General features: G+C 40.5%; 1 protein-coding gene across 3 annotated transcripts in view; it reads left to right on the forward strand.

Moving 5' to 3' along the window:
- Positions 1–2,527: 2,527 nt before the first annotated feature.
- The window catches only part of plxnb3 (plexin B3), a 148,268-nt gene continuing 141,177 nt past the window's right edge, over positions 2,528–9,618 (forward strand). For all 3 annotated transcript variants that reach the window (XM_086067153.1, XM_086067156.1, XM_086067155.1), the window contains exon 1: positions 2,528–2,720. The gene's annotated coding sequence lies outside the window, so the exon portion shown is untranslated. The remainder of the gene's footprint in view (positions 2,721–9,618) is intronic.

The raw sequence follows: 9,618 nt of genomic DNA on the forward strand, positions 1-9,618 counted from the left end.
GGATGCTGCCGTATGTGCTTTTTCTGCGTATGCTGGGCAAGTTAACGTCCCCGACGGCACTTGTGCCATTGGGCCTGCTGTCGCTGCGACCATTGCAACGTTGGCTGCTCTGCTTCCGGCTCAACCCGCTGCTGGACCGTCGGAAGCGTCTCCGAGTGTCCAGTCAGTTCATGGGTGCTCTCGCATCTTGGGGTCGCCGGTCTGTTCTATCAGCGTGAGTCCCGTTGGGGGTGGCACCCACAAGTCACGAAGTGGTCACCACCGATGCCAGCCTGAGTGGATGGGGTGCAGTTTTACAACACAAGACGGCTCAAGGCCTGTGGTCTGCAGGGGAAAGATCGCTGCACATCAATGTGCTGGAGCTGCGGGCTGTGCATCTGGCCCTCACACCTCCACTGTGTATCACATCAATCATCAGGGTGGGACAAGGTCTGCCCAGCTGCTACGGGCCTCACGGAGGTGGGCCATGTTTCTCCCAGGCATTGTCAACCAGTCGGTGGATCGTCGTCCGCCTCAGAGGGATTGGCGTCTCCACTCGGAGGTGGTGAGCGCCATTTGGAGTTGTTTCGGAAAGGCGACATGGATCTTTTTGCTTTCCTGCCGAGGCCCCTCTGTGAGGTACAGTTTCCCGGGTCCTTGTGACATCGCTGGTATTCGGCGTTCCGTGCTGTTTCAGCACCGCCACCTGGCGGTCAGGAGGGACGAAATAGGGCCGAAATAGAACGACAGATACGTATGTAAAATAATAAAATAAAAATGATCTTATCTTGATGAAAAACAACTTCACACACAATTACAGTATATCAACAAGTGGCTACTATGACTCCAAGCTATGAGCTAGTAAGTTAGCAAGCATTAGTTAGCGGTCGGAATAACATTATTGTTGGAACGTTATAGCCGTTGGGCTAATATTGCGTTATAACTTTTTTTTTTAACCATTCACCGTGAATCCACCTCCTGTCTTCCAATGTGTGTGTGCATGTTGCATTCGCTAGCTGCAGATTTGAAGGAAATATGTCACTGTGTGTCACATGACAGTGTCACAGTGACAGATTAGAGACAAGATTTTACAAAATCATATAATTTAGGTTTTGTTGTTCATGAACTAAAATGTCCATAGATTTTAGTTTAGTGAAGTGCATTTTCGTCTCTTCATTAGTTGTCAAAAATGTGTAATGATTTAGTCCCAGTTATTCTTCATTAATTAGGGTTTTAGTTAACCTCACAAGGCAGATTGATAATTGTAATTTACTCAAGGGAAGTACTTCACATTATCAATCTGGGACTTCACTGGCAGATCTGTTCAGGAAAGGAGGGACTAGCTGTACAAGACTTTGAGCTGATTGGACGATGCGGCATTGTTGCACTTTTTTTTTTAACCAATCAAGGCGACGGATGAAAATATTGTCTTCGATCTCGTCTTGGGTGTGTGTGTGTGTGTGTGTTGGGGGGCACGGACATCTTTACCAGATAAAAATGCACGAAGCGCCTCTCGTTGTTGAAATTCAACAAGGAAACAGAGTAATTCTGCAAGAACAGAATTAATTACAGCGTCCATTCAACTGTTAGGTTTGTTTGTTTCCTCCCCGCCATTAGTGCTTATTGGTTTCTTCCCGCCCTAAACAACGCCTGATTGGTCCGACCTAGAAAAGGTCGGTTGCTAACGTATCAGCGGGAGCAGTACAAGATGTATTCTCCGGAGTTTGTGAACTCACAAATACCGCGAGAATTCAGCTTGCCGGCAAGGTAGGTTTTAGTCTAGTTTAGTCTAGTTTTAATCCGGTGAAAAATGTGTGTTGACAAGTTTTGGAATTTTCATTTTAGTTATTTTTATTTTGTTTTGAGTTTTGTTTTTTAAATGTAGCTGTTTTGTTTTCATTAGTTTTAAGGATGGTTCTTGTTAGTTTTTCTTATTTAAAAAATACTAGTTTTAGTTAGTTTCAGTATTAATTTTCGTTTTTGAAAGTCTATTACTTGTGTGCAATATTTAATAAACACCATGTTAAAATAAAAACAGAAGAACATATTTCTTATATTTTTTGGCTGAGTTAAATTAAAAAACCAGGCGAGCTGAGCCAATGGAGCCTTAAGTCAAACACGCAAAATTGTCGCCTAGAAGCAATGTCATCTGAAGGTGATTTTCGATTGGCTGTAGCTAGATGACATCACTTCTGTGTGACACACTTTCAAACGTCTTTAAAATCATCCCCAAAGGCTCAAATATTAATTACCGAAGACTAAAACGAAGGACATTTTTGTTATAATTTGTTATTTTAAGTTAGTTATGTAAACATAACGTAAACTATTGTTCAGCTGCTGGTGGCTGTTATTCACATTAAAATACCTAAAAGAGTAATTGATAACCTCTCTCTTCTGTCTTTCTTATTCTGTCGCTAACATCACACCTCTAGGTGCTGATGAAATATTAAATGCTTTGACCACGCCCCCGGCAAAACATGCCCCCTACAACGATGCCCCTCCTCCTGTACTCACGCCTTTTCTCTCCATCGTTCTCAGTGTCTCTCAGCCTCTCTCTCACAGAACAATGAGTCGTTGACAATAGTGGGATTACAGCCTACACGCCCACAGCCACGAGTGTCCCGTCCCCCCACTCTACCCTTCTGTCTTTGCCGGTTTGTTCTGCCTCGCACTATTTCATCCATTTCTTCTTGTCTGCTGCTCAGAGGAATGAAAGAAAGAGCTAGTGTCTGCTGATCCAAGTAAGTGCCTCTCACCTTCTCGCTTTCTCTTTAATTGGCAGCTGCCTTCTTAGTTGTGGTAATAGAGGTCAGCTCAGACATGCTGACCAAGTTTTTCCAGCAGCACAGCAGTGTGTCTTGCGGTTCTGTTGCTGCTTTGTTGCTGCTGCTTGATCTGTACTCTGGTTCATTGTGTTGAGATAATACTGAATCCTGGATTTGAATAATAAAGTGTGTGTGAGTGATGATGTGGACGCATCAATGTCACATGTAGGCTCATCAGTAAAAGTTTGCAGCGAGGATGGGCGGATTAAAAAAAAAAAATCCCATTCTTGTCTGACATTTTCAAGTTGTAGATACCTGTATATTGCTGTATAATTTTATGGGGCGGCATGGCTCAGTGGTTGAGTGGTCGTCGCCTATCAGTGAGGTTGTGGGTTTGATCCTCACTCATTGGTGACCATGTCAAAGTTTCCTTGAGCAAGACACTGAACCCCGATTTGCTCCCAGTGGACCTGCCAGCGCCTTGCATGGCAGCGCTTTGCATGGCAGAAGCCGACCACTGGTTTATGAGTGTGTATGGGTGAATCAAGTAAGGCTTAAATTGTAAAGCGCTTTGGGCACCATATGGTGCAGTTAAAGCGCTATAGAAAAAGCTGTCCATTTACCATTTTATATTTTTATTTTACTGACAGTATTAGAGTTATTGGCAATTGATAATACTGAAAAGGTAGTAATTGTTTAAAAATATATATATATTCTGGACTGCACCAAAATGTCGTTACCGTTATATGTCCCAAAGACTGGCGGTTCTAGACAGTTTTACATGGGCTGAAGAGTGGTTGGCAGGATGGTCAGTTGGGAAGATGGTCAGTTGGGTGCGTGGAGGATGTAATCCAATCACCCACCCGCCCACACACACACCCCGCCCACACACGCAAGCACGTGCGCACACACACACTTTTCTTACCAACAGTGGACTATCAGCCCAGACTGACCAAGAGGCAACTCGTATTTCTGGTCATTTTAATGAAACAAAAATTGAACAGAAATAAATTATTTTAAGGTTTCTAACCAAAATGAGACTTGAAATGTGACTTTTAAAAAAAAAATTTAAGAAATTGCTAAGAGGGGACCTGGATCCTTGAGTGAGGTCTACCTGTCTAACAGGGGGCCACCCTATAAGGCGTGTCTGTACCTATTCACACAGATGAGTGCTTAATGACTTTCTTTGTTTCTTTCAAGAATGCCTGACTTAACCTAAATGTGATCATTATTGAAACATTTCACCGTGAGAAAAAATATTAAGAACCACATTCATATATATATATATATATATATATATATATATATATATATATATATACATATACAGAGAGAGAGAGAGAGATCTGAAACAAGAAAAAAAGAGGACACATGCTCACTGAACATGCATGCTTTAGCGCCATGTATACACATAGCCGTTTTTTTTTTGCAAACGGCTTGCCCTGTCATCCACACGTCCATTTTTTTCTTTACAAACAAAGGTTTCTAGAATATCCGGCCAAAGTGAAGATTTGCGTAGTTCTCTTCCTCCGCGGTCGCGTGTGTCCGTTAGTAAATGAAGTTTTACGTCGTCCTCTACACACGTCACCCCCAATCACATACCTCAAGTTGTTAAAAAAGAAGGAAAAAACAGGCAGCATGGATTCGCTTCCCTACCAGGGAGACCATGTTTGTATATGTGTGTGTGTGGTGAGTAAGAGGGGAAAAAGTGGTTAAAAAAAAGAAGTGATGCTTTTTAAGATTTTGCATTTATCCTCTGTTTTTCTTTATGCTCTGTTTATGATGTACTCATTGACTGTTTACAAGTATTTTTTTTAATTAATAAAGGATCGAGAGGAGGGGCTGGAGAACTCACCACCAACTTCCGTGCTCTCATGTCTATCCTCAGTCAGGTCCGCCTTTCTTGTATATAAGCAATGTGTCGCGGGAAGTCCTCCTACAGTCAGATTTTGGACCTTGGTCCACACACAATTAGGCGCACCGTGCGTCTTATAGTCGTGAAAATAAGGAATGTATATATATATATATATATATATATATATATCATCATCATCATCATCATTAATCGCCAATTATTTCAAACTAAACTAATCATCAATCCGTCGAGGTTATTTTAACCGTGCCTCCGTCATTGATATAGGGAAGAAATATATATATATATATATATATATATATATATATGTGTGTTCGAGGAAATAGTCCAAGAGTTGGGAAGGGAATGTGTTTAATAACTGAATGGGCTATGAGTTGCAAGGGCAAGAAAACACGTGGGTGCGTCAAAGAATTTTGAGCACCCGTCATCATTAATCGGCAATTATTTCAAACTAAACTCATCATCAATTCATCACTCCGTCGAGGTTATTTTAACGGTGCCTCCGTCTCACCTGTTTGGCCATGTCAAGTTTGCAAGCTTAGTCATGATTGGACGTTACCTGATCAACTGTGGATTTAGTATCTTATTTCATATTCCACAAACACAATATTCATCAGAATACCGTGTTTAAACCAGGGGGCTGAAAATAACATATTAATGCCCCATTTTGCGCTAGGGGACGCATTGTGATCTTCGAGGGCATGTTAACGTTCCGACACGCACTTGGCCTTGCATTACTGGCACTCATTAGGTGCGTTTTCATTACTGTTTTTCGCAAAAATAAAAGCGATATTGTACTATTTTGATGAAGTACAATTTCGACTTGCCGGTGTTTCCATTGAAAAGCGTTTCGCTTCTGAGGCGCAATTCTCGTAATGTCCCGTCTCGCGGGATCTTGCAATTTCATAGGAGGTGCTCATAATGTTTACGGGGTAACAGCCATTTCTCATGCAACGATATGGGACGTGCATTGAACGGCGGCATATTGGCTCCACAACTGAATCGCTTTATGCTTAAAAAGACTTGTTATCCCATCCGGAGGCAGCTCCGACACGAAAGCGAGTGGCCCCATACTTCCTACTTCCTTTCCTCCGTGCTGGGCGGGGGTCACATGACTACAGGGAATGTTTCCATTACACTTTTGCGAAATACTTCTATTTCGACACGTCTCAAAAACCACCTCATGAGAGCGTAATAACTTGTTTGCGATATTTGAGAGTTTTTTTCCGAAAATCACGTTTCCATTACCAGCTTGCTTATGCGCAACTTGCCTCTTGCGCAAAACTGAGTGTAATGGAAGCGCACCTATTGATACCCCATAGGATATGTTTTCCTTGTTTTTAGTCCTTGCATACAAGTGTGTTCTGTCTCCTTATCCCTACCTTACATCCCTCCCTCCTCATACTGCATGTGCTGGCAGAGACTAATTGGCAATTAGTCTCTGACAATTGATAGCCTAATCAACCATCATGTGCCGGTTCTTTCAAGTCAATGACGAGAACGCCGGCGTTCTTTTCTGTTTCATTTGTGACTGACAGACACAACAGTACTTTTGTCTCAGCGTTGGAGTCACAGTTTTGCAAGTCGATGTTTATTAATGAGGAGAAAATTGTAAATGACAAATTTTGACACACAAACCTTCACAGTAAATTCTGTAAATTTTACTCTTGAGTGGGACCAAATAGACTCACATTAGAGTAAGCTAATATTTACACTTGGAAGAGAGTAAAATAAAGAATTGAAAACCAAAAAAAGTCACTCAAGGGTTGAGGAACGAACTCACGACCTTCAGCTTGAGAGACTGCCACACTACCACCTGACCTATGCCCCTACTGTTTGCTTATCTCCAAGAGGAGACAAAAACAAATGTTTTAAGTATACAAGAACATAAACTTTATCTCAATAAATTAATGAAAAGATGAAAGTAAGTGAATAAGTAAATAAATAAAGAAAGAAATTAAGAAATAAAATAAGCATCAATTTTGTAACAGAATACAGCACAAACACACCACACACCACAAAGCACCAAAACAATGCTAAATCTCACGGTGAGCCAAAAGCCAAAGAATACAAATAAGTTTTAAGATGGGTTTTAAAAGTAGATAGAGAGGGAGATTGCCTAATATTGAGCGGAAGGTTGTTCCAAGGGGAGGGACTGACTATTTAACTTGGCCGATAGAGTTTGCTAAACTACAATATGTAACACTTGGTCATATTTTGGTGCATGGTAAAACAACCAATATGGTCGTTATTGTTGGAAGACTTGTTGGTCAATCCGTCACTGTCGGATGCCCATTTTGCTAACAAATGACAAAAAAAAGATGGATGTTTGGTGTGGAGAGTGGGTGGAGTAGGTAGTGCAGAAGAAAAATATGATTTTCCAGAATTGTTGGTTATTTACTGATTTCTCTAAAACAAACTGGTAACATTTTAAATGCATTCTAATTTAATTATCCTGTTAAAAAAAATACAGTTTTTGAATGGAACATGGGCCATCTTTGCAAAATTGTCCTTTTAACATGTTAGTTATTTGCTAAATTAGTAAATTTGATGCATGTTATGTTTGTTATATATCAGTTTGTGAGTGATATTGGATAGTTGAGCTAATATATGGAGGTAAATATGGTGCAAAACTAACTTGTAAAACATTTTTGTACCTGTAGAAAAAAAGTCTACATTTGTATCTGTAAAAGTCGTGATTTGTACCTGTAAAAAAAATGTGTGCCTGTAAAAAAAAGAATTTGCATCTGTAAAAAAAAAATTGTACCTGTAAAAAAAAGATTTGTATGTGTAAAACAAATTTGTATCTGTAAAAAAAAATGTGTACCTGTAAAAGTCATGATTTGTACCTGTACAAAAATGTTTTTGTATCTGTACAAAAAGTATAAATTTGTATCTGTAAAAGTTGTGATTTGTACCTGTAGAAATGACAACTTGTAGTCAAAGAAGTCGCCACTAGGAGTCACAAGTGGTTTTTCTGCTGCTGTCCAGTGACGTGAGTTTTGCACCATTTATCTCGCTACAAAAGGTGCAAAACTGATTCATACTTGTAGAGCGCCGTGATTTGTACTCGTAGAAGAAGAGGGCGGGCTCTGGAGGATTTGGGTGGGCTAAAGCTCAACCTCATTGGTTGAGCGAACGACCGTGGGTTGAACTCAAATGACGCCCATGCACAAGTCCGCAATTCTAAACAAACAGTAGCATACCAGTTTACGCGTCATTTTGGAAGAAGAGGACGTCCCAGGTGTGAAAATTTCAACATGGTTCAATATACGAACACCGTGTGGAACAGCTTAAACGTTGGTTGACATGCAGAGCACTCCAAGTGGGCAGAAAGAAAGAAGTTTTAGTATGAAGGTAAGATTTATTGTACGAACATAGCTCGTAATCCGGTGCTAGCTAGCTAGCTCATCTCATGTTGTTGTCACGAAAACTGAACACATTGAAGTCACGATTTTTATTTCAAGATTTGAAGCCTACCAGTGTAAACATACGATCAATAGCTTGTACCTGTAAAAAAAAAATAATAATAAAAAAAACTCATAAACTGCTGCTTAGTGCTTAGATGTGAAAATTACTATAGAGCTACAGAACCCTATTGAATGTTTTACAAGATAACCTAAACCTATAAGCAAAAGTGGACAGTACTCAGCTACTTGTGTTTGACTAACATTATATTCAAGCATCTGTACTCTTACTATCATAATAAAATGAAAACAAAACGTTTTTACTGCGAGTGGTTCTTTAAGCCGCTACAGGTATTTTAACCTCAACCCTTTATCCTCTGTATTTAATCATTTTATTTTAAATATTACAATTTATTGATAAATGTCAGTATTTTTGCAATGTATGCTTTGCAAACAGTTAAAATAAAAGGCTCATTTTTTTTCTACAGGTACAATTTTTTTTACATATTTACCTCCATACTAATAGGTTTGAGGTGGGAGTTTTTGTATGTCAGCAAACACAAAGTAGAATATGACACATACACACTACACACACGCGCACAGACATACATATGCACATATTCTTGCCATCTCTTTGAAGAAGTGTGGGGATCTCAGCAAAAGACATGCATTATGTGTGTGTTTGTTTGTGTTTGTGCGTGCCTGAGGTAAGGCACCATCTAATATCACTTGGACTTGTCAAAAGCATTTACATAGAGAGCGAAGGAGAAGGAGGCAAGAACCCTGGAGAGTAATGGAATCCAGGAAAAGGAAGGAGGGGTATGTTGGGGGGTGTTCGGATGGTTTGGGGCTGTGGAGGTGGGGTGGGGCGGTGTGCGGTTGACTGGGAACAAAAGAATACTGATGTTGAAACAAAACCGCACAGTTAAAGTAAACTGCTGAAGACTTGAATATTACAATCAGGCAGGCGATGTTCACCCAGGGTATCCTGCTCACTGTTGTCATGGTTACCCGCACTGGGATGCGCATCTGCGCTCCCGTGAAAGTGATCAAAAGCAGCAGATACAGAGCGGCCAATCAGAGCATTGTGGTTACTTGCAGACCTCCCACAAGTTTTTATTTCAGGACCAGGTCTGGATCCAGTTCTTTTCTGTTTCTGGGGCCAGGTTCTGATCATGGGGATACCTCAAGGGAGTCCTTATTTGGTGCTTGAGGAAGTCCTTGTTGGCCATTGTAGGGAGGTTCTTGGAGAGGAAATCTGCAGAGAGTTCTTGTGGGTTCTTCAAAACAGACCACATTGTGTTGATTAAAATGCACTGTGTGTGTGTGTGTGTGTGTGTGTGCTTATTTCGAGCTCCTCAGTTGCAGCTTTCAAAAGTGAATCACGTAATTTTAATTTCATCAGCACAAGTACAATTTGTATCATACATTCATGTACACTCAACCACTGTAAAGCACTCTCTCACATGCACAGACATACTATGCTTTTCTCTTTGCCTTCCAACTTTGTCTCGTTTATTCCTGACAACCTTCAAGTCTTCTTTCTGTTCTATGAATTATTGATGAGTTTCTTTGCATGAGAAGGAGCAACTTA

Source organism: Leptonotus elevatus, chromosome 2 (assembly GCF_054856555.1).
Source record: "Leptonotus elevatus isolate MCC_2025b chromosome 2, RoL_Lele_1.0, whole genome shotgun sequence".
Lineage (NCBI taxonomy): Eukaryota > Metazoa > Chordata > Actinopteri > Syngnathiformes > Syngnathidae > Leptonotus > Leptonotus elevatus.